This window comes from Erythrolamprus reginae, chromosome 3 (genome assembly GCF_031021105.1).
Source record: "Erythrolamprus reginae isolate rEryReg1 chromosome 3, rEryReg1.hap1, whole genome shotgun sequence".
In the NCBI taxonomy this organism is placed as follows: Eukaryota; Metazoa; Chordata; class Lepidosauria; order Squamata; family Dipsadidae; genus Erythrolamprus; species Erythrolamprus reginae.
Genome location: NC_091952.1, coordinates 138,026,119 through 138,045,703, shown reverse-complemented (window position 1 = coordinate 138,045,703; position 19,585 = coordinate 138,026,119). Strand labels below are relative to the sequence as shown.

The following is a 19,585-nucleotide window of genomic DNA, read 5'->3' as shown; positions in this document are numbered from 1 at the left end:
GCCCAAGTTGTCATAGTCTTTCATAATTTGGTTCATGTCTTTCCCTGTGTCGTTGGTTCCCGCATGAATCACCAATAGTGGGTAGTAGTCCGTGGGTTTGAGTATTTTGGTGAGGTTTTCAGTTATGTCAGAGATTTTAGCTCCAGGGAGGCAGCACACCTCTCTAGATTGGTTTCCCAGTTGATGTTGTAATATTAGGCTTTCAAGGTGATTTTTAATATAGCTGGAAAATATTTTATAAGAATTAGAACATGATTGGAGATAATCTAGTCCAATGCTCTGAATGACAGAGCATAAAGACAGCCCATCAGTAGTGGGCTGCTACTGGTTCGGTAGTTGATTGCACACCGGTAGTGGCTGCCAGATTGTGCAATTTGTGTGCGACCGCTCCAGTGCCCACCCTTTGGGCACCACCATCTTTTTTCTTGAATTTTTGGTCTTTTTTGTTTCTTGCGAATGTGCAGAAGCAAAATCTCACGGATAGTCAGATTGCCGGGCCCTAAGATAAGCTGGTAGCTTGCAGTGATGGCACTGGCATGTTGAACGGCCTCCTGCCTCACTGAAGGTGTGAACAAGCAGAAGTGGGACTCCCATACATGGAAAAAATAAGTCCTGAAAATAAGTCCTAGTGCTTATTTTGGAGCACCAAAATTATAACACTGGATCTTATTTTCAGGGAAGCATGGTTGTCCTCACTGTTAGGAAGTTATTCCTTAATTCCAGTTTGCTTCTCTCCTTGATTAGTTTCCATCCATTGTTTCTTGTCCTGCCCTCTGGTTCTTTGGAAAATAAATTGCCTCCCTCCTCTTTCTGGCAACCTCTCAAACACCGAAATATTATTATTTATTATTAGATTTGTATGCCGCCCCTCTCCGAAGACTCAGAGTGATCATGTTATCTCAGACCATTTTCTCTAGACTAACAAAACTCATTTTGCAATGTGGTGACCAAAACTGGATGCAGTACTCTAGATGTGGTCTTACTAAGGATTTATAAAGCAGTACCAATATTTCACATGATTTTCACTATATCCCTCTGTTGCAGAAACACAGATGTTTGATGCCAATAAGGGACCAGAGACCACAGGAGGATACAGGATACAGGATACAGGTTTATTTGGTGCATGCATCAGGTTCAGAAGATATAAAAGCAATGTCTGAACGACGTGGATTGCTTTTCAGGGCTCTTTATACATTTCCAAAGGAGTACAAAAAACACACAGTATCAGCCAATCAGATACTAGTTGTCAACGTTTCCTTATACAGAAAGTAAAAAGAGGTTATACAATGTAGGAGATACAGAATGTACAGAATGTACAGCAAAGAGGCACTTGCGGTTAGATTGTGGGTTCCTGCATGGAGCTATATGCCTTGAGAGCAGGTGGCTCCTTCCTGAGTACATTTCGTGGTTACGCGTTCAAGCAGGAGATGCACCCCACCCGGGCACAGAGGAAACAGAGGTGTGAAAACGGAAAGATCCTTTTGCCCAGCTCTCAGCACTTTAAGAATGCTAAGAGTACAGCAGATATGTAGGACAAAGGTCATATATCAGAAAAAAACAGAATTCAGCAAGAGATGCAATATAAAATGATATCAAAGCAAAGCCCAGCTTCCTCATTTCCCCCCTCTTGGAACTCCAACCGAAATAAAGTTTATTCGGATGGGGTTTCAACCATATTACTGGAAGGGCGTTGAAGGTGTTGGAGGGGCTGGGGCTGAAGTGGCAGGAGTACTTCGTATATTGGCTCCTCACTATCGGGGTCCTGAGTGGCAGGTTCCCCTTCCTCATTTCCTCCCCTGCAGTTGTTTAGCAATTGCAGGTGCCACAGAGCCAAAATCTTCTCGGAGGACTTTTTGTCCGCCACCAGCGAAACAGTGCTATGAAAAAGCTTCATAAAAAGAGGAAGCACACAGGGGACGCCCGGGCCATGGGGGTTGGCTGCAGACCCTTGCCAGACCACCAGGCTGCATTGTTCCACGTGGACAGGCAATGCAGGTTTCCAACGTGGGCACAGCCAGCGGTGTGGTTACGGGTATAACAGACATTGCCCACCAAATTAGAAGACAGAGCCCAAGTCCCCTCCTTCCCCGCAGTAACTGTCAGGTTACCGGCCAGCTCCATGTCATGAACAATGGTATAATTCAACTCAAGTGCTTCCCAAGGCCATTTCTCACCCATGTTAGTTCCCCCACAGACAAAACAGTTCTTAACCTGAAGGGTGCGTGCCACATCTTGTGCAAGTTGTACAAAAGTATTGGTTACAGCAGGGGGGGGGGCTGCCCATGTATTTAGTTTATCCATTTCCTGATAGTAGGACCAAAAGAGGCTCTTTTTCCGTCCTACTGTCCGGGTCTGGGCCGTGATTTCCAAGGACAGAATCAGGGAGGGGTCATATCCCTGGCCATCTATTTGCATTCCAAAAAACATAGGAGCTTGTGGGACCACAACCGGAGTGAAAGAAAGAGTGACAGGGTTACACTGGCCACTTTTGAAGTTCGGGGAAACACCCACAAGATAAGGAGAACTTCATCCCACCCATAGTGCCAAGGGTCCATGTAGCAAACGTAACGCAAGACCAATAGGGACAGTAGTTGTGGCCAATCACATGGCAGTCACCCCATTGGGAACAATGGCAAACATATTTATGTTGGGATGAATAGGAGCGCTCCCAACTCAGGCTGCCACACCCGCCTTGGGGGTGGGCATTGCGGTCAATATAATAGCAGGCATCAAAAGTAAAATTAACAGGGAGATTGAGAGTGGGAATAGAGGTACGGCGAATCTCCTCTCTCCGACCGTATGTAATGTGGCGGAGAATAACATGATATTCAGTGATTTTAGTGGCCTGTTTAGGGTCATAGCACAGAATACCCCGAGACCCATTGCATCGCTGGTAGGTAGTGGCATTGACGGTGCAAGGGGGAAGATTAAAAGTTTCACAAGACGGAGGAGTAGCCGTATGGTAAACATGAGTGCGGGCAAGAAAATTGTCTGTGCGGGTAGTTTGAATACAGGGGAGGCAGGCTGAAGGAGAGCGTGCCTTGTCCCGCAAAGCCCTTTTACTACGAGAGAGGGTCTTAGGGCCGCCGTCAGGGGCCCGTAAAGGGATTATCGGAGCGCGGGGCTGCAATTCATGAAGGCGGCACAAGAAGCCCTGAGTTCCATTACAGCGATAAAGGGTATCCCCAATGTGCTGGCATGGGAGAAAATCCAAGGGGGTACAGGATGGAGGCTCCCCAGCATAATAGTACACAGTATCACCATTAGGAAAACATATAGGACAGGTGTCAGGAATGGAGCGCCCCCCCTTAGAGAGGGGCTTGGGAGCCAGTAAAGGGGGGGGGGGGTTGAGTGAGATAACATCTAATAGTACTCCCAGTCTTACACTGATAGAATTTGCGACCATCATGCCAACAAGGGGGCAGTCCAACCTCAGTGCAGTTGGGGGGGTCTGAGGGTGGGGTCTGCTTTTTACCAGGGGGGCCTCGCATACACTTCATGCAGGGGGGGTTTGACACTGCTGTAACCTGTAAAGGTGTAAGTGCCAAAGCAGAGGGCTCCACCGAGGGGGTGGGATCAAAATTGGGATCCGTGTCTTCGCATATGGCAATGGAATCCAAAGGCCCATCTGACTCTCCATTTGCACGAAAGATACGATAGGCATACATAGAATTAATAGAAACACTCATCAGCAAGAAAAAAAAGGAAAAAAAATGAGCACGCTCAATACCAACACAAGGGTTTTACGGAGATAAGCCAAACGGCGGAGGGTGGTATGCAAGTAACTTCCAGACTCCATAATAGGACAATCAACCATGGGGACCCTGGCGGTGGAAGGGAGGGCGCTGAGTACTCACCAAGAAGAGGAAGTAGAGAAAGGCCAGAAACTGAAGCAAAAGAGGAATCACTATAACGTAAACAGTTGTGATGCAATCTGGGGACATCCAGGAGGTAGGAGTCCTGGAGAGACTGCAACTTCCACCGCAACTTTGGGGGGGGGGTAATAGGTTTAGCGGCACCTGGGGTGGCGGGTAAGGCCGCTGCTGGAGTTGCTGGCAAACCGTTGCCCGTGCGATGGACGCGGGCTTCCGGAGCCGCGGCTACAGGGGTTACTCCTGGATCGTTGCCCGTGCGATGGACGCGGGCTTCCGGAGCCGCGACTGCAGGGGGGGGCTTCTTCGAGCCGTCCGTCCGTTGAGGGACCGCTTCCGGTGGGTCTCCTGGAGGGAGGGCTCTCCTCTGCTTCTTCAGCATGAGTTTGAGAGGATCTGTGGGGTGAGGCAATTCCTTCCATGTGGTGGGGATTGCAAGCTTGATCCTCGTCCAATTAATCCAAGATTTGATGGAATCAACCTCGACAGCAAGAGGGGAGATCATGACCACAGTATATTGCCCTTTCCATGCGGGCCTGAGAACTTCCCTGTTCTAGTCTTTCACCCACACCTCTTGGCCAGGTATAATGTTGACAAGAATGTAAGGTCTGCATTGTAACACATAATCCTGGAGTTCATTAACAGTGGCATTTAGTGTCTATAGCTGTTTAAATTTAAGGGAATCTGCCACATGAGTGGAATATTGGATCGTGGGGGGGGGGGTAAAAGATTGGGTACCCTCCCATACAGTAATTCATAAGGGGAAACATGTATGTTCTTTTGAGGGGCACATGTCACAGCAAAAAGGGCCACTGGAAGCTGAGTTTTCTGACATATTTTGGCTAATGTATCTTTAACAGTCCTGTTAACTCTCTCCACGCGACCACTGGGGGGTGCATGAAAACTACGTGAAGCTTCCAAGTGATGCCAAGCATCGAAGCAATTTTCTGGGTGCCCTTATGGATAAATTCTGGACCGTTGTCTGAGGAAATTCTTGAAGGCTGCCCATACCTCGGAATGATGAGGTTTAGTAGGGCCCGGGTGACTTCCATCGGGGTTTGGAGAATAAGGGATGGCTTAGACATGTTAATGGTGGGTTTCCCTGCTTGTCACACTGCTTTCATCAAAAGGATTTGGTAGTCCTTGATCTTGTCAAGGTTACCCTCTACATAGGGGTCCCACTGGGGGTCCTCTGCAGGGAACTTCTGACCCACATGTCTCTAGGTCTAAACCTGGGGGGGGGGGCATCTGGTTTTAGGATTTTTTTTTTCCCCCTCTTTCCTCCGATTTAAACAGGGTTCCCATTAGGTGTTGCAAGTCCATCCAATTGAGATTTTAGGCATCCATAATGGTTTTCAAGAGGCTTGCAACTTCTAAGGGTTTTTCACTATATGGGCCATAGTGCAATTTCCAATTCAAAAGATCGGAGGTGGTGAAAGGAACATGTTGGAATAGGGGCATTCTTGAGGTTTTTGTGAAATCATCTGGATCAATGACAATTTGATCCACTCTGCGAAGTGGGGCTGTGAAGGACACTGATGTGGTTTTTGCTCTGGTGCGTTCTGCAATGGGTCCTTCACTTACTGGATCTGGCAAAGACAGGTTGGCCATTCGTCCACTGGGGCCTGGTGGGGTCTCCAGTTGAGGAGTGGACCCTGAGGAGGGGGCTTCAGGTGCAGATGGGGATTGAATGGTTGTGAGAGGCCCAGGAGATCTCTTTGTATCCGGGTATTGCTGGAGGAGGGTGTCATAACGGGCAAACCTGTCAGCGTTGGTTTCATTAGGGTCTATTTGGGAGACCGGGGATCCCAGTCCCCCCCCCCCCCGAAGCGGGTGAAGGAGCGGGGGCTCCCTCACGTAGAGGGGGGGCATCCAGTGGGGTTATCCTCCCAGTCCCTAAGGTAAGGGAATCCTGTAGGGATGATTGTGCCTGTATCTGGCCATAGGGCACAAGAACATATGGTGGGGGCTGGGGCACCTCCTCCGAGCAACTAAAGAGTACGGGTTTTTTTTATTTTTTCCATCTCCGTGTGGGGGGCTGACTGAGTCCTTTGCCCCTTTTGGTGTGGGAGATGGAACAATGTGAACTTCTCTGGGGCCGCCAGGGAGGGGATGAGTTACCTCCCCCTCTCCTAGGGGTCCTTCTCCTGAGCGTGGCCCCTGAAGGAATGGGGACCATGGCCAGGACTTTACACTGTTGGGTCCTACATTTGGTGACCCATGGAGGTGGATTTTGAGCTAGTTTCAACCAAATATCAATGTATGGCTCTTGGTCAGGATGGCCCAAGGCAGGATCAAATACAAGTCTAGTGGGAATATCGAAGGTTCCTATATCAGGCCATCCCAAGTTAAAAGAGGGCCATTCTGACGTACACAGGTCATTTTATACTATACTCTCTAGTTTGATTATTATAGACCTGGTTGAAATGTTTCATTACACACTCAAGGGGGGTCTTGGGCACACTTGGTTTCCCTCCCATATTCCACCCGGGGCACCAGACAGAAAAGGGGAGGGAGTATACAAGGGAGGTAAGGGGTCCTTCCCTTGAGACACAAAAGGAATTTTATTCACTTCACACAATCTCTACCGGCCCAAGGTCCTGGAGCTCACAGCCACCTGTGGGAACCGCGGTAGGCAATCACACACACAACGTTTTCTCTCAGAAAACACAGGCCACCCACCTTGGGGGTCCCTCAGTGAAGAACGAGCCAAAACGAGGGTGATCAGTCCTCGCCTCTGTCCCTCTACATAGGGAGAAGATAGACTCGTACCAGTCTCTAAAAAGTGTCTACTACAGAGGCCTCGCCTTAGAACTTGCCTTTTATCTTGGAGACTCGGTTACTCTTCCAGGCCGGCGTACAGATGTCCTGATCTCTGGTTTCCTCTCTTGAGTGGTTCTTGGATCGCAAACCGTCAGCGTGGCTGCCCCGGTGTCAACAGGAAGGTCCTCGGAGAAAGATTTCCGATGGCGCCTGGACTGTTCCTCTTTCACACCTGGGGCAGACGCCACTGAGGTGGGCGTCCAGAGGGATCCAAAGTCCCGTCTAGTCCCTTCGTGGTCGCCAGAAAATGTTGCAGAAACACAGATGTTTGATGCCAATAAGGGACCAGAGACCACAGGAGGATACAGGATACAGGATACAGGTTTATTTGGTGCATGCATCAGGTTCAGAAGATATAAAAGCAATGTCTGAACGACGTGGATTGCTTTTCAGGGCTCTTTATACATTTCCAAAGGAGTACAAAAAACACACAGTATCAGCCAATCAGATACTAGTTGTCAACGTTTCCTTATACAGAAAGTAAAAAGAGGTTATACAATGTAGCAGATACAGAATGTACAGAATGTACAGCAAAGAGGCACTTGCGGTTAGATTGTGGGTTCCTGCATGGAGCTATATGCCTTGAGAGCAGGTGGCTCCTTCCTGAGTACATTTCGTGGTTACGCGTTCAAGCAGGAGATGCACCCCACCCGGGCACAGAGGAAACAGAGGTGTGAAAACGGAAAGATCCTTTTGCCCAGCTCTCAGCACTTTAAGAATGCTAAGAGTACAGCAGATATGTAGGACAAAGGTCATATATCAGAAAAAAACAGAATTCAGCAAGAGATGCAATATAAAATGATATCAAAGCAAAGCCCAGCTTCCTCACCTCTGTTTATACAACCAAGGATTATATTAACCTTTTTGGCTGCTGCCGTACACTGCTCTCTGATTTCAGGGTAACATCATTCCAGATGATCCATAAATTAATGAAGGGGGCAGTTCAAATGATGCGATAATACAGTGGTTAACATGAATGATCCATGTGTTCTCCCTCAGTTTTGGATCCTTAACTATCAGAAGAAATTACTCTAAGAGTCTATCTTAGAGTGTCTTTTCCTTTTTATCTGTTTCAACTCCTACCCTCAAAATGTCGTTACAGAGCACTGCACAACAAGACAACTAGACACAAGAACAGTTTTTCGAACGCCATAACTCTACTAAACAAATAATTCCCTCAAAACTGTCAGACTTTTTACTAAATCTGCACTTCTATTTCTACCAGTTTTTCTCATCATTCCTATCATTCTTTTCCTCCCACTTAGGACTGTATGACTGTAACTTGTTGCTTGTATCCTAAGATTTTTATTAATATTGATTGTTTCTTCATTGCTTATTTGACTCTATGAAAATCATTAAGTGTTGTACCACATGATTCTGGACAAATGTATCTTTTTCTTTTATGTACGCTGAGAGCATATGCATCAAGACAAATTCCTTGTGTGTCCAATCACACTTGGCCAATAAAATTCTATTCTATTCTATTCTATTCTATTCTATTCTATTCTATCTCTCAGTGCGGAACAACTACTGGTATGTCTATAACATCAAATCCTTGTCAAAATCAATATACTTTTATGAACATGCTTTTTTTAAAAGTAAAAATGGAAGGAGCTTGAATCTAAAGCTGCAAGAGACACTTGAAAACTAGCATTCATCATTCTTCCAGAATGGTCAGTTGTACTTGCTCAATAGAATATTTTTCAAATTCCAGTTGTTTCCTGTTTACCCAGATAAAATCTCATTTTAAACCTGAGCCCTAAGATTGATAGGGTCTACAGACTCTTTTCTGAAGAATATACTGGACCTAAACTGACTGTGACTGGTATCAAGATGCCCATAATGTATACCACTTGCAGAGAGAAAATACTCTGTTTGATTATGTTTGTGCTTGTGGTCTTCTTATAAAATAGTTTGCCCTTGAGAGTTGTGGGTGTTTAATTTCTGGAGCTTTTCAAGAAGAGATTGGACATTTCTATGGAATGGTACAAAGACTCCAGTTTGGGTAGGTAGTTAGACAAGAAGATCTTCAAGATCACCATTATCATTGTTACCATCATCATCAATCATCAACTCCTCCTCTCCTTCTTGTTGAGTGTCAGGAGACAAAGGCAGAGCTGTTTTTATAAAGTAGTGCTGCTTGGAGGGAAGCAATGTAATATATTCTGAAAATGCTTACATGTCAGCAAAACTCCTGCAAACTCTTCAATAGATTAATCCTGTAGCTGAGCTGAAAGTGATGGGTTCCTCGCCATAACAGAAATAAGGAAAATTGATTTCCATGTTCTTGTTTTCAGAATAAGATTAAAAAAAAAACAATTGACAGGACTAGTCTGGTCTGGAATTTAGATATAGCCTCTATATACCTGGGGTGTTTATAAAATACAATAAAACTGGTCCAGTCAAAGTAAAGAAAATTGTTGAAAAATGGCTTTTGCAGGGTCTCATAGTTGGGGTCAAGCAGAATTGGCAGATGAAGGGATAATGGCATGGTTGTTATTAAACTCTTAAGAACATACTGTGAGATTATAGTGTTCAGAAATCAGATCCATCCTTTGGAATACAGAAACATCAAATAGTCATTGTTGTATTCAAGGGCATATGAAAAGTCTAGGAAGAAAGTACACATAAAATATGCTCATACTAAATTTATATCTATCTGCAAAATTACAATTACTAGATTTTATTTACATTCCAGCAAAGGTAAAGCCAGGCAAAAACCCTCCACCCAAATTGCCATAAATAAATAGAAATGCTGCAAATAATGTATACTCCATTTCTAAATCATCACAAAAATCACAGATTCCTTTGAATCTATGTGACTAAATAAAAAAGCAAGCAAGTTGTTTCATTAGCATTACATTTAGTGGTTGAGCAGCAGGTTATTTGCAATTAACTTCCCAATTTCTAACCTGCTCCGACATTTCCTCTTTAATTACTTACTCCATTTATCCATCACCATCATCTCCATAAATTTAATTTAGAACAAAATATATATGCATAGTTATTTAGGTGGAAAATTTAAAATGTTGGATGAGTGTTATGAAATCTGAGAGAATGAGGCTGGAGAAATTGAGGGAGAGAGGCTGAAAATTCCTTGGGAATGGCAAGATATGACAGGTTTAGTGCTAAAAATTAGGAGGAGGCAAGAATGGAAAAAGCACCAGACATGAAGGAAGGGACAAAGAGAATTGGAAAAGGAAAGAGAGAAGAAGAATCAATGATTGCAATGGGATGGGTGAGGTGGGAGGTGGAGAGGACCTTCATCCATTCCCTGTCTGCAGTTAGTGTCATTATTCATGTGATAGGCTTTTGTGATTATCTTCTTCTCTCCAATGGTCACAGTGGATGATGCAAATATAGGAAGGCAATGCAATGGGCCAGAAGAAGCACCTTAAAAATAGATGATGCCAAAGTGACATGAGTCAGATTTGGCAGCAGAATGAGGAAAGGAGAGGAAGATGCAGGAAATTGGAAGGGTGGGGGATAGGCTTGTGGGATATGCTGTGATGGGGAATAGGTGACAGTAGCAGCAGTGTCAGTTGAAGGATACAAGCGAAAAATTGGGGATAGGTAGATCAATGGAATATGCCACATTGGAATGTTGGCAATAACAGCTGTGGTGAGAAGGAAGCCAGAACAGGAAACAATGTGTGAAGTTTCTGAAAGTTAACACAATGGCTTTTAAGTTACATAGTTGTTGATTTTGGTTGGTTTGGTTGAATGGTTTCCCAACAACATTCATCAATGGCAGGCTGCTTTGGGAAGTAGTGGGCTGCCAAAAAATGGTCATGCCATTGCAATAAAAGATATGGGCATGGATTTGAGCTTTTACCCATGTTGAGTCTTGATTTTATACCAATATAATTATGTTGCTTTTTTTTCTCAGAGCTCCTCAGTAATCCATATAGCTCCCTATGATTGGCAGACAGGGACACTCGGGAGTTGTAGTTGAGCTCTTATAAAAGATCGAGCAGAAAAGAATGCAAGAGTTTCCTGAAAGAAGTAGAGAGTGGTTTGACCTTGACAAAGGACTCATAGAAATGCTGCCACAAATTGTGTCTCAATTACTCTGAGACAAGCTAATTATAAAGGTGGGTTGGACCTGAAATCACTTGAGACAGACCATCGTTGTCATACTGGCCACAAAATAATTATATATTTTGTCCATCCCCAGAGTAGGTAAGTTGAAGTATTTCACAACCAACAATCTAATAGATGTTGGAAAACTAGAGATGGAGGCTATGGAATAAGGAGGTTCATACTACAATACTCATAACTTGTCTCTGAGACCTAACTTGACAAATAGTAAATAGCAACATTTATCTGCAGAATAGTGTGACTAGTAACCTGAAAAGTGTTGTGTGACGTTTGCCACCCTATGTCCTCATGTTCTCTACCATGGAGTTGTTTGATATAAGATCTGAAAAATTAGTAGACATTTCTCTCTCTGTGAGATTCCCTACCTGTACGTCAATCCAGGCCTCAGTAACATATGTCAGATCTGCCAATAATAAATCATAGTTAGAGTAAAGTGACCAGACTATAAATTTGGTAAAGCGTCACCGGGCGGGGGGACGGACGACTAAAAAATTTCTATAGAACTTTACCTCAGCATTAGGTTTTGCAAAACGACATCTTGCATTCAACTTTGCAAATGCCTGCATACTTTCCTGAATTCTTTTTGTTTTCTTTCTCCACCCCAAAACGATTTTTTAAAATTTTATTTTTTATTTTATTAATAGAGTTGAAAGGGACCGTTAGGTCATCGAGTCCAACCCCCTGCCTGAGCAGGAAACCCTACAGCACCCCAGCCAAATGGAAGTCCAATCTCCTCTTGAAGGTGTCCAGAGTTGGGGAATTCACCACCTCCCCTGGCAGGCAGTTCCATTGGTTGATCGCTCTGACCGTCAGGAAGTTCTTCCTTATTTCCAGGTTGAATCTCTCCTTGGTCAGCTTCCAACCATTGTTCCTCGTCCGGCCCTCTGGTGCCCTGGGGAATAAAGAGACCCCCTCCTCACCGTGGCAACCCCTCAAGTATCTGTAAACTGCTATCATGTCCCCTCTAGACCTTCTTTTTTCTAGGCTGTCCATGCCCAGTTCTCTCAATCTCTCTTCGTAAGTCTTGGTTTCGAGTCCCCTAATCATTTCGGTTGCTCTTTTTTGCACCTTCTCCAGAGTTTCGATGTCTTTTTTGTAGTGAGGTGACCAAAATTGGATGCAGTACTCCAGGTGGGGTCTGACCAGGGCATAGTAGAGTGGTATTAGTACTTCCCTGGTCTTGGAGCGTATTCCTCTGTTGATGCAGCTTAGGATTGAGTTGGCTTTTTTGGCTGCTGCTGCATATTGCTGACTCATGTTTAGTTGATTGTCCACCAAGACTCCAAGATCTCTTTCGCAGTCACTACTGCTGAGTGGGGTATCTCCCAGGCTGTATGTATGTCTAGGGTTCTTTTTGCCGAGGTGGAGGACTCTGCATTTGTCGGTGTTGAATCTCATTTTGTTGGTATGGGCCCACTGTGATAGTTTGTCTAGGTCTTCTTGTACTCTGAGCCTGTCCTCAAGGGTGTTGGCTACCCCCGCCAGCTTGGTGTCATCTGCAAATTTTATTAGTTCCCCTTTTATTCCCTCGTCCAGGTCGTTGATGAAGATGTTAAAGAGTACAGGACCCAGGACAGAGCCCTGTGGTACTCCACTGTCTACTTTTTTCCATGTGGATTTGGTGCCGTTGAGGACAACTCGTTGGGTGCGGTTGGTCAGCCAACTGTTTATCCATCTACATGTGTAGTAATCTACTCCATTTTTTTCTAGTTTGTGGATTAGGAGATTGTGGTCGACTTTATCGAAAGCCTTACTGAAGTCCAAGTATATGAGGTCCACTGAGTTGCGTTGGTCAACTGACTTGGTTATGGTGTTGAAAAATGATATGAGATTGGTTTGGCATGATTTGTTTCTGATGAATCCATGCTTTCTATTGGATATGATCTTGTTTGTTTCTAGGAAGTGGGTAAGTTGTTTTTTGATTATTTTCTCCAGTATTTTTCCAGGTATAGAGGTCAGACTGATTGGTCTGTAGTTACCTGGGTCGGTCTTTTTGCCTTTTTTGTGGATGGGGACTACGTCAGCTCGCTTCCAGTCTTCCGGTAGGTCTCCAGTGATCCAGGATATTTGGTAGATGAGGAGGAGTGGTTCCGCTATGGTGTCTGCCAATTCTTTTAGGACTTTGGGGTGAAGTCCGTCTGGCCCTGGTGATTTGTATTCGTTGAGTTCCCTCTTTTGTCTATGTTGAGTTCGGTTCTGGGGCAGTTTGTTGCAGTTAAATTGCAGATTGGTTGGAGGGAGGTTCCCTTTTGTGTGAAGACTGATGCGAAGTAGGCGTTGAGTAGCTGTGCTTGGTCATTGCTGTCTGTGATTTCTCTACCCTCTTTGTTTTTTAGTGTGACGATTGTTTCTTTGATTTTCTTCTTATTGTTGATGTGTTGGAAGAATCTTTTTTTGTTGTCTTTGACTTCCGCTGCAAGGTGTTGTTCATATTGTGCCTTTGCTGTTTTTATTTTTTGTTTGCAGGAACTGGCTGTTTGCTGATATTCCGCTTTGGTTATGAGTCCTTCTTTCCATTGTTTGTACTTAGCTTTTTTTCCTTTTATGTCATCTGCGAGGGCTTTGTTTAGCCATGCAGGTTTAGTTTTGGTTTTCCTGTTTTTCCTTTTCATGGGGATTGAGTTGTTTTGGGCGTCTATGATGCTGTTTTTTAGGATCACCCAGGCTTCCTGAGTGGTTTTTCCTTCTAAGAGTTCGTTCCAGGGGCATTGTTCAAGGTTCGCTCTGAGCTTGTTAAAGTCCGCTTTTCTGAAGTCTGGGACTGTGGTGGTGTTGGGTAAAGTAGCTAGTGATTGCACTATGTTGAATTTGAGGATGACGTGGTCGCTCTCTCCTAGTTTCCCTTCTTATTCTGTTCCCTCTATTGTTTCCTCCCTGTTTGTTAGTATTAGGTCTAATATAGCATTCCCTCTGGTTCCTGTTTCAACTTTTTGGGTTAGAAAGTTGTCAGCTAGACTGGAAAGAAATTTGGCAGACTTTCCGCTTGCTGCTGAGTTAGTTTTCCAGTTGATGTCTGGGTAGTTGAAGTTCCCCATTATTGTCGTGCTGTGTTTGTTGCATATGTCTGTTAGTTGGCATGTGAAGAGGTCGTCCATTCTGTCTGTTTGATTGGGTGGTCTGTAGTATACTCCAATTGTGGTGTTGCTCTTTTTTTCTTTTATGTTGACCCATATGATTTCTAGGGGGTTATCATCTTTGGTTGGATGTAGTTCTGTGGCAGTGTAGTGGTCTTTGATGTATAGTGCAACACCTCCTCCTTTCTTGTTTGACCTGTTCTTCTTGAAGAGGTTGTAACCCATTATCTGTGTGTTCCAGGCATGTGTTTCGTCCCACCAGGTTTCTGTGATTCAAATTAGATCGTATTGGCCCTCGTGTATTAATAATTCCAGTTCATCCTGTTTGTTTCCCAAGCTTTATGCGTTCGTGTACAGGCATTTTAGATGTTTGTGTTTGTTTGCAGGTAGAAATTTTTTATTCTCAGGTTTGTTTGTAGGCTTGTCCCGTTCCCCTTCCTTGTTTTGTTCAGTGTTTTGTCGTATAGTTTGGTCACCCTCCCCTCTCGGATCTGACAGATTTGGTGGAATTGCTTCTCTCGAACCCCTCACCCCCAGGGTAAAACCAGAGTTTTCTCGGGGAGAAAGTGGAGTTGCCCTTCACACAAACCCCAATTGGCTACATTTCAAATGCGATTGGCTACATTGTGGGTCCACGTGTTGTATGAATTTAGACTGTACCTCCAGTCTGCATCCAGAATGCTAACCAGTTTCAAAGACTGTGTGGACTTGGCATGCCCCGACCCAATCTACGAATTGGCCACTATAAAGCAGAAGCTGCAATATATTGTGCCCCTTATGCCTCTTATACCCAAATGAATTATCTAAAACTAGTACCATACACATTTAATTTGATGTACTGAGTTTTCCTTAAATTATTTCTTAATAAATTTATTTTTAAAATGCTTGCTTTGTATTTTAAAACTGGGAATTGCCTTTTTGTTAAATCCTAAAATGGTTACTCCTTTAAACCTTGCCTAAAACATACCAGTGCTCAAATATTCATGTGAAAAGTTAAGAAAAATATGATGGGAATTCTTTGACCATAATTCTACCATATTTAGTTTGAGAAAAATCACCAATCAGGCGGGGGTGGAACTTCTTTGCCTTTGGAAAGAGTGGAGCAGCACTGCAGTTTTTGCTCCAATCGAGATAACAACCATTAAATGTGGCTCGGGTGTCTCAAGGAAGATGGAGGAGACAAAAGGGGGCTCTGTCAGGAGCCAGAGGGGAGTCCTCTTCGCAGAGCTTTGGGCTCCTGCAGCTTCTCTGTCGGAGAAGTTGCAGGAGCCCAAGGCTCCTGTTCTCTTCTCTGCACAGCAGTTAAAAATGCTGCATGGCAGTTCATTGTACTGTGCATGGTTGTGCACCCGCACAGCTTAGAGGGAACAGTGCTTATAACTTCCTAGGCTTCCTCACTCTCTATAAGACTCAATTCTCCCTCAAGTCATGTGGGTGTGGACTCTTCCTATGATTCCCAGGGGGAAGATATTTGATTTTCAAGTTTTGCCTCTCACTCTTTTCCCCCTTGCATGTTGTCCTCAAACTCTGACAATATTGCTGCTCACATTGACTCAGTGAAACATTGTGTGATTTAATAATCTTCAACATGCAGAGCATTACTTTCCTTCATCCAGCACCAACTTCCATTAATTAATTAATTAATTAATTAATTAATTAATTAATTAATTACCCTCACCCCCAGGGTAAAACCAGCAACTTGTTTGTTTGTTTGTTTATTATTTATTTATTTATTTATTCATTCATTCATTCATTCATTCATTCATTTATTTATTTATTTATTGGATTTGTATGCTGCCCCTCTCCGGAGACAGCAATAGTAAGACAGCTTATAACAATAATCCAATACTAAAAACAATTAAAACCCATTATAATAAAAAACCAATTGCCACTGGTTCCACATTAGCAGCTATCTGCAGATCACTGAATTGACCTATCAGCTGCCACTGATATAGAATTCCCCTTTATTGGTCTCTGTGATTGCTCTTATAGCTGTTTCACTCATGCTTCCCTCCCTTCTGTTATTCATGTTGCGGTTTGGTAAAGTTGATTAAAGTCTGTTAGGACCTTAACCCGGCGGAGTCGATGGATAGAAGCCTTATTCATTTATTCAAACAAGATATCTTTATTATAAAAACAGAAATAAAACATGTCTCGATGGACAACTTAAAAATATGTCTTTACATGATGGAGGATAGAAAGAGAAGAGAGTTGAGAACTGAAGAAGAAGGAAGTGAGCTGGCAGGATATTACATCATAATAGGAGGATCTTAGTAAGGCACACATAGTTAACTCTTTCATTACTAAATGTCTCTGAGGGGCTGGCAAATATTCAGCGTGACACCCCTTCTTTGGCAGTCATCAGTGACATTGTTCACATAAGGTACATTTTCTTGCATAGGTATTCGTGTTGGTCAGCTGGCAGTGGTTTATTCAGCACATCAGCAATTTCTTCAGTTGTGGGCACATAATGTAGTTTCACAAATCCTTGTTTCACATATTGTCTGGCATTCTTATATCTTATGTCGATGTGCCATGAACGAGCTCCAACATATTCAGTTTCAGATATTAAAGTAACTGAAACATTGTCCCCTATAATAACAATTGGTTTCATAGGATCACCCCAAATACTATCAACGAGAGCAGAAACACAGGTTAAAGCATTGCAACAGTCAGAAACATAGGCATATTCTGACTCAGTAGAAGAACAAGAAATAAAGTTCTGCTTTCTAACTTTCCTATAAATTGGACTACCATTTAAAAACATTATATAACCAGAAGTACTTTTTCGTGTTTCTTTGTCCCCTGCCCAATCAGAATCTGTGTAGCAAACTAACTCAGGAAACTTGTTGTGTTTTGGTTCTAGGAACAACTTCATGTCTTTTGTGTGCTTCATGGATCTCAGCAATCTCTTTATGCATGTCCAATGAAATGTAGTTGCTTTGCCAACGTACCATGACAAAAGATTGACACAAAGTGAAATGTTGGGTCTTGTCCAACTGCTAATGTATAACAGTGACCCAATGACTGAACGATAAAGTGTTTGATCTTTAAATTCAGGACTACTCTGTTGTGTCAACTTGTAAAAATCTGTTTGCATAGGAGAATGACATGGATGTGCATCAGTCATGTTACAATTTTGCAAAAGTTGATCAATTTTGTTTTCTTGTGAGAGGCTAAAGCCCTTCTGAGTTTTTTCAATCTGAACCCCTAGGTAATCATGAATGTGTCCTAAGCTTTTCAATGTAAAGTGTCTTTCTAAACCTTTTGCAAAAACTTCACTCATACGTTTGTTTGGACCAATGTACACAATGTCATCAACGTACACAAGTATAATTTCATAAACATTACCTTGCCCTTTTGTAAACACACATTCATCAGAGTCGGACTTAATAAAGCCCATTGAATTTAGCTTGTCAATGAGACACCTGTGCCACATTAAAGCAGATTGTTTCAGACCATAGAGACTCTTTTGCAGGTACCAGACATCTCCTTCTCGATCTTGGAAACCGGGTGCACCCTTCACGTAGATCTCTTCATTTAAATCAGCATTCAGATAAGCAGTCTCAACATCAAATTGTTCTGATGCAACAGTCCACTCTAAGTCAACATATATTCATATTGTCTGACTTTTCTAATCCTTTTAAAATCACATTCTCCATCATCCATCTTCTGCCTCACATGTCCCAGTGACCAATTAGATTGAGCAGAGTTGGCCTTCTCCAGGTCCCATTGGCCAGGCAAAGCCAGCTGGTGTGTCCATATGAAAGAGCCTTCTCTATTGTGGCTCTGGTACTCTAGAATGTATTCCCCTAGAGATTCATACCACCTCCACCCTCCTGGTCTTCTGAAAGGCTTTGAAAACACACATGCCAGCAGGCCTGGGTCTGTTGAGCGATTGTATACTGCTCTGGACAGTATGTATGTTTGTTTATATTGGGTTTTATATTTTGTATTTGTTTTTATAATATGTATTTTGGGATATTTTTATTTTTGTAGTTATTGTATTGCTGTATGCCACACTCAGTCCATCAGGCGAGGGGTGGCAGGCAGAGCTAAGTGAAGCTGAAGTGACACAACAGACTCCCCAATTCTCTGGAGTAGCCTGTTGAACCATGGCTGATTGGGGTCCCATGATGTGGACTGTCCTGGCTTGGAGAGTCAGGTGAGAGAGGGGAACATCTGGGGAACTGCAGGATATCACAAAATCCTGCAGGAAGCCAGTCCCCTAACCATCAGCCTGCTGGAAGTAATCAGTTACCTATAGCTTCGAGGGTGACTGATGAGCTGAGAGGCTCATCAATATTCATGGTGTCATCTGGTGAGAGAATTGTTTGGGGAATTTAAAATCTGGACTATGGAGAGAAGAGATATGTTGGAGGTTTCTTAAAATTTGACTTGGAACTGTTTTTTTGGTGAGGGAGAGACATGAAAACACCAGAACTTTGATTTCTCGCTCAGCTGTGGGGAAAGCTTTGTGTATTGCCATCTCTCCTGAATGCTTCATTTAAAGTGCCAGAACGATGTGTTAACAGCATTTTTGTAAAGTGCTACAACTCTAAAGAAGCTGATATTTTAAAGAGAAAAGTATTTCCTCTTGTTTGGACTGGATTTTTAGCATCTTTTATTACTTTCTTTTTATATTTTTATGTTTAAGATACTTAAAATACTTCGAAATATTTTTTTTCGTTCTATTTTTTGGCAAAAAAGGCTTTTCTTATACTGCCATCTAGTGGCAAGAAGTTAATAGAAAAAGTACAGGCTGCAGCATGGGAAAGTGGCCTTGACATTTTGTTACATTTAATAACAAAGCCAGGTGCAGTGTGTTATTGCCACAAAGTGATAAACAGTTTTTTCCCTTCTCTTTTAAAAAGTACATTAAGTCTTCTTCTTGGTTTGAGGCTTCCGTATGATAATTCAGCTAAAAGACCCTTTAAGGGTTATACTTATAATCCTATAAGCAATATATGTTGCATATATATATTTTAGACACTATAATTTTTATACCCAGCCACTTTTTCTATTTGAACCTTAATTTTTATTTTGTTTATAATTGAAGTTTAACTTTTAAAAAAAAAATTTATATTTCATTTTTTATTTTTTTATTTTTAAATCTTTAAATCCTTATTTTTCTTTTCTTAGGCCTTTTTATTATACTTTTAGTATACTTCACTTTTTTCCATTTTTTTATTATCTTATTATTTTTATCAGATTTTGATTTTGATAGCTTCTTCTTGAGAATTGGCTTTTATATTCCTCCTTTTATCAGGCCCCTATTCAAGTGTTGGGTCTGACTAGTTAATTTTTTTGGGGGGAATTTTTTTTCTTTCATTTTTATTATTTTTTCGATTGGACTTAATTTTATCGGGCGTTCCTAGGATCGCCAGGTATTTTTACCTACTACTGGATTTTATTTTTATTTTTTTGGCTTCTTTTTCTTTTTTCTTCTTTGGCAGTTCCTCTCTTCTTCTTTTACTTGTGTTTGTTCGATCACTGGATTTTTTTTATTTTATCAGGTGTTTTTAACACCGGGTTTGTATACCCACCCTTTGGATTATTGCCTGATTGGAATACTTCAGCCTAATTGCATTATAAAATGGCAGCAAAGAAACCATCTCATTGTACAAGCACTCCTCCACAGACATCAAGCATCACAGAGAAATTGGAATTTGCTGAAATTAAGAGTGCAATTCAGGCTTTAGGAGAAGAAGTAAA

General features: G+C 42.6%; 1 long non-coding RNA gene across 1 annotated transcript; it reads right to left on the bottom strand.

Moving 5' to 3' along the window:
• Nucleotides 1-1,087: 1,087 nt before the first annotated feature.
• On the bottom strand, nt 1,088-7,518 carry LOC139164545 (uncharacterized). The gene is made up of 2 exons (XR_011558633.1): nt 6,692-7,518; nt 1,088-4,480 (listed from the first exon to the last, which is right to left on the bottom strand). It is a non-coding gene; the product is annotated as an uncharacterized lncRNA (long non-coding RNA).
• Nucleotides 7,519-19,585: the final 12,067 nt, after the last annotated feature.